Source organism: Rhinolophus ferrumequinum, chromosome 4 (genome assembly GCF_004115265.2).
Source record: "Rhinolophus ferrumequinum isolate MPI-CBG mRhiFer1 chromosome 4, mRhiFer1_v1.p, whole genome shotgun sequence".
NCBI lineage: Eukaryota > Metazoa > Chordata > Mammalia > Chiroptera > Rhinolophidae > Rhinolophus > Rhinolophus ferrumequinum.
The window spans coordinates 36,369,579-36,375,795 of NC_046287.1; the positions used below are offsets into that span (position 1 = coordinate 36,369,579).

General features: G+C 33.6%; 1 pseudogene; it reads left to right on the forward strand.

Annotated features, from left to right (window-relative positions):
• The first annotated feature begins 253 nt into the window (after positions 1-253).
• On the forward strand, positions 254-893 carry LOC117021161 (translationally-controlled tumor protein-like; annotated as a pseudogene).
• Positions 894-6,217: the final 5,324 nt, after the last annotated feature.

The following is a 6,217-nucleotide window of genomic DNA, read 5'->3' on the forward strand; positions in this document are numbered from 1 at the left end:
AGCAAAAGCTGTAGTATTTTTGTGACCTTGCTTTGGACACTGTTACTTCTATTGTAGTCTACTCATTTGATATGAGAAACTAAGACTGTACTCTATATTTGAGGAGAGATAAATTATACTCAAATATTTGTTGGAGAATTGATTTGAAAAGAAAGATGCAAACATGTTTTAAAGCCATTACTCTGACTTCTAGCTGCACAATATATATTACATTATTTCTATATGAAAAAATATACTTCTTTTTTCTGCCTGTATGATCATATACTGGGAACTCATCAGCCATGCTGAGATGTTCTCCGACATCTATAAGATCCGGTGGATTTTGCCTGGGCTGTGCCTGGAGGTGGAGGGAAAGAGGGTCAATAGGACAGAGAGTAACATTGATTACTCACTCATTGGTGGAAATGCCTGTGTGAAGGCAAAGGAACCGAAGCACAGTCACCACTGATGTTGATATTGTCATGAACCATCATTGGCAGGAAACCAGCTTCACAAAAGAAGGCTACATGAAGTACATGAAAGAAAACATTTCAAATCTGGCTCCCCACATATGTCTTCAGTTTGGCTCAAATAAACTCCTATAAAAAATTCAAAAAAAATGTACATCAAAGATTACATGAAATCAATCAAAGGGAAACTTAAAGAACAGAGACCAGAAAGAGTAAAACCTTTTATATGATGGGGCTGCAGAACTAATCAAGTCCATCCTTGCTAATTTTAAAAACTACCAGTTCTTTATTGGTGAAAAAATGAATCCAGGTGACATGTTTGCTCTCCTGGACTGGTGAGGATGGTGTGACCCCATTTACATTTTCTTTAAGGATGGTTTAGAAATGGAAAAAATGTTAACAAGTGTGGCAGTTGGGCTCTATCACTTGTCAACGGGCTGCTGATTTTCTTCCATGACTAGGACAAATGGGACTGATGTTATCTTGAGCTCTTCATTTATTTTGACCTTGATTTATTTGGAGTGGAGGCGTTGTTTTTAAGAAAAACATGGCATGTACATTGTCTAAAAATAAAATGGATTTAAACTCAAAAGAAAAAAGAAAAGAAAAGAAAATACACTTACCACTGCCTAAGGCCCATCTCCACAGATCATCTATGCAACAATAAACAATTTTTAGCATTGTATAACGTATGGTCTCTGTCCAGAATTCTCAACTCTGCCATTATTGCTTGAAAGTATTCATAAACAAAGTGTAAATGCACTTATATAGCTGTGTTCTAATATGCTTTCTCCCCAAAATCATGTAGGCCATAATTGCCCTGCTGCCTCTAGTTTGTTGACCTTTGATCTCCTGCATCACACTCCTGCTTGAGGTCCAGGATCTGCTCACCTGAATCAGGTCCTCAGAAGTGGTTCCTTATGTAAAACTGTGCATTTAGTTTTTCTCAGTCTTAGGACCCTAGAACTAAAAGAAACATTCTCTGACTAACACAAGTCAAATACAATGGCGCAATAGGAGTAAAATAATCACTATAGCCACATTCACTCTGACAGGGGGGAAGTGGGAGGCATCTCTGCGACACAGATTGACAGTGATTCTGAAACACAGCTGGGCAGAGGTTGCCAGCTGAGTAATTTTCTGAGCCTGCTGCTATCCTTTAGACGTTTGAGGGTCCAAAGTTCTCTTTTCACTTGGCCCTGTCAGTGTCTCTTTTAGTTCAAACTGAAATAACTCTATAAAATTTTGTGGATTTCCTGTGAATCAATTGGTAATCCACTCTGTTAGAAAAAAGTCACATCAAAATTTCTCTCCAATGTCAGAAGTTTCTTCTGTGGCCTTCCGGCAAGATTGCTGAAAGACAGCTGTCAAGATTTTCAGAAGCTGTAAAATTGTATTGAAAAATATGAGGCATGTCTGCAACATCATCACTCGTGGGTGTTTTGTCTAATTGTACACTTTTCTGAGGCATTTCTTTAGATGTTTCTCAGCTTTTTACTGATTTTATATTTACATTCTGAGTTTAATGTTTGCTCTAAAGCCCTTTCTTTATTTGAAAAACTCGAGTAGGTAGGAATGATATAATTTAAATTTTGAACTCAGAAATCCCTATCACCTTTCTATTTCTTTTGTCTAAATACTGATTTTTTTTTGGATGTTATTATGTTAAACTTCTTTCTCTCCTTAATTTTATGAAGGGCAGTTAGATGAAGCCAGGTAGAAACTCCACTGCTCTGCCTAGAATTACGTGAAACACTGAGCACATTATTAACATCTTACATTAGTATTATGCATCTGTCACAGTTAATGAACCAATATTGAGTTATATTGATTTACAAAGTTATAGTGATTTACAACCTAATTTTGGTAGTATAAGTGCCTTTATATGTTTATAAGAGATTAGACAAAAAAAATTTAGGTGGTACGTGCCTGAATATGTCTTTATTTTGCCATCATATTTGATTTATGGTTTTTCTGGGTACAGAATTTTAGTTTGATAATCATTTTTCCTCAGAAATTTCAAGGCGTTTGCATATTATTTTTAAGACCATGGATAAGTTTTATGCCATTCAGATTCTTAAACCTTTGAAATAACTTATTCAGATCCCTAATCTTTTGTAAGTTACCCAAATTCTTCTCCCGTTTTTTTTCCAAATCTTCCTTTGATGCCCAGTTTTCTAAATTTTTAGAGCTCTGGGTGTGTGTGAGGGTGTGACTTTTGTAGACCCCTAATCATTTATTTTACTTAGCTTTAAGTAAGTGAGCTCTCTAGGGATACAAGACTGAGGGAAGAGAATCTCTAGTATCTCCATCATTAGTATTGGTGAAGCATAAAAGAAAGGTCTGAAAGAAATAGGAGACATTTTTGGAAAGATAGCATTCAGATCACCCTTGTGCCATTGAAGGCTTTATAAAGTGGTATATGTATTAAGGTGCTGTATCTAATATAATCTCTCTTATAAATAACATGGAAAACTGTAATATTAGTATCATCAGAATGTTTAGAAGAGATGGCTTGTCTTGAAATTATGTGCTCTTTTTTTCTCAGTAATAAAAATATGATTCTCAAATTCATGAAGAACAGAATGGATGTCTCAGAGATACTTATGGACATTTTGATCATGGGATTAAATTCTTACTAGTAGCATGCAAAAATAGTTCTGATAAGTATTCTTAAAAGGAAAGGACGAGTATCTCATTTCTCTTATTTTTTCTTGCTGTTTGAAATGCAAACATAAAGGCTGAATTTTTAGCTATTATGCTATACCATGTAGTGATCTTGAGAGCAGAAATCAGGGAAAGTAGGGGACCACAGGAGAAAGTAATTTATCCTTCTCAACATCAAGTGGTTTAGAAGCTGGATTCACTACTTCTGTACTTGTTGACCATGAGTAACAAATATCCTTCTATCATCGTTACAATAATGATGTGCTGAATATTCCCATAACTCACATCCAAACCCAAGACGTAGTAGTACATACATATTAAAAGTGGGTATAACCAGAGAAATTATGTAAGATCAATAAGTGAATACAAACTTGTACCAGCACAATATAGCTGCCTCCTTCAGCTCTGTGTTTAAGATCAAAGTAGTAAATTTACTTCTTTAATAATTATTCCATTATTGTATTTTTGTATTTGTTACTTCTAGGGCCTCTTTTCTATACTGATTATATATGTGTGTGTGTGAGTGTGTGTTTGTTGTGTGTGTGTGTGTGTTTTGTTTGTTTTTTGTTTTCTAATGTCCCTCTTTTGATGCTTTCAAATAATGATATAAGAAATAAAAGTCAAATTTTATAAATTTGTAACCTGTGAAAATCTAACTTAATTTTTAACAATGAACTATTATTTATTAATTCAGGGTTATCCAATGAATTATATACTGTTTTAAGAAAAGTTAGAGTGAAATAGTGAACTTATCATCAGTTCTCTAGGGAGTAATTTTCTGTCTATTGGGAATAGGAGACTTTTTGAAATACCCACTTCATAATATTCTCTCAGATCCAGTTTACTAGGCTCCATCAATTAAAGCACCTTATCTAAAACTCTTTGCTTGTATTGCTGCTGATTTTGACAGTTGTTGGCATGACTGTTTAATGCATCAACTCTTGCCTCCAGGAGATTCCCCTTCTGCCCCCTTCTGTCTATGTATACATCTAAGGAATGCGAAAGTAAGGCAGTCACAAACACTGCTATGCTCTCCTTCAGCACGATGGAAGATAGTATTAACAGGACACCTACGTTCTCCCTCACTGATCCATGCCAATTCACCAACATCTTTAATGACTTACTGTTGAATTCATTGGTTATAAACCTGAGGGGAGTAAAACACAATATGAAAAATGTACTTGTAATATTTCTGTAATAATTCTTATTCTGTTGTAGTCTCTCTACTGTTAATTGTTGAGAAGAAAGTCATATATATGTATATTTTTCCCCTACAATTCCTATTCAGTCTCATGCTACAAACACCAGACACCACATTGAGGTTACCAGGCAATATTTATTTCTATTCCTGCTCCAAGTATTACATGTTTTCTTTCCTAATGTTTTTATATTGTATTTTGATTTTCACGTTTTCTATGTTCTGCACTGCATTCTTTAATATATTTAGAATTTTATGTAGCTTTCTCTCAAAGCATTTCCATGTTGTAAATATGTCATTTTCCAAGTGAATAAGATTAAACTCTTTTTATTCTTCTAACCTATGTTGATACATTATGCTTTTGTGATAAACTCATCTCTTTTCCATTTTAAGGTATAATCACTCACTGATTCTAAGATATCTGCAGCATTTTATACCAAATTGAATAATCAGTATGTTCCAAAAAGAAGATAAGATAGGAAAATGATAAATGTCTTAGGCTGTATGGCTTTCCAGTAATGGATAATGAGGATTGACCCAAAGTAACCTAATTAGATCAGATACATTTGTTTTTGATGTGATCTGCTTTTGGCCTCACCTCCCCACTCCATTTGAAAGCCTTTGGCCCTCTCAATGTGTATATCAGTATCCAGTGCTATTTACCTCAGCGTTCACATTCTACACATAAACTACTTTTAGCTAATGCAACTAGAAAGATGAGATTAAACAATAAATTGTAGTGGTCAATACCCATCACACCCAAGCTTTATCCCTGCCAGTCATTTGTATTTTGACAAGAAAAATGCCCAAAGTAAGTAAAGCTGCAATTACAAAAGATGATACTGTTGTTGGAAGCACATTGGAAAAAAGACTTTTTGTTTTAAGTGTGTGTGTGTGTGTGTGTGTGTGTGTGTTTAAATAAAGGAAGAGAACCCTTTCCGTATTCTTTGCCAGTGTGCATCTATGTCTCCTAAAGGGATAGACCTAGAGAAGAAAGTTCAAAATCTAATTCTAGCTAGACAAGCATGACCTACTTCAGAAATAGAGTAATCTGGCCTTTTTGTTAAAATATTTACACAAGTTTTCCACCTACATTCTGGCTTACCTGTATAAAATGCTAGGAAATGTCTGCTAAAAAAAAAAAAAAAGTGGTCAATACAAAGAAATTTAAAAAACAAAAGAATTGTTACTCCCTTTGTCCATTAGCAAAACATTCCTGATTTTATCAGTAATCATGTCACAATATATTTTATATTTTCTGTCTATTTTGAAAGGGCATAAAATCTATTGGCAGTATGTCAATTAAAATAACACTAGGCAAAACCAATAGGAAAAATGCTTCAAATATATTTTAGCTTATCTAAATTAAGTATATTTAAGTACCTCATTATCTTACAATTTAGTCAGATTATGAAAATATGGAATTATTTTTGTGTCTGAAGATGGTTCTAAAGAACAAACTTTTCTTTTTGTATTCCATTATGTGTTGTGCCTAAGCTAAAATGCATTATTTTGTTTTTATTATTTTCTCTAATATAGTTAATTAATGTATTACACAGTACAGTGTGAACACTATTAAAATTGTTTGCTTAAAAAAAACAATTGATTTGAACAGACAACAATACCATATGCCAATAGAGTCAACATATAAATAAAGTTTAAAAAACTAATTCATAACAGAATTCTAGATAGAATCATTTTTGGACCTAAAAGAAGTTACAAAGATAGGTAGCAACAGCCTCAAGACTCAAACCATGATCTTTTAATTCCTGGATCATTGCTTTTTTTCACTATTCAGATTTTGTGTTTAAGATTAAAGTGACTATTATAAATTCACATTTATTATCAGTTTTACAAAACTTGTAATATGACAGTCATTTGGCAAAGAAGATAAACTATGTAA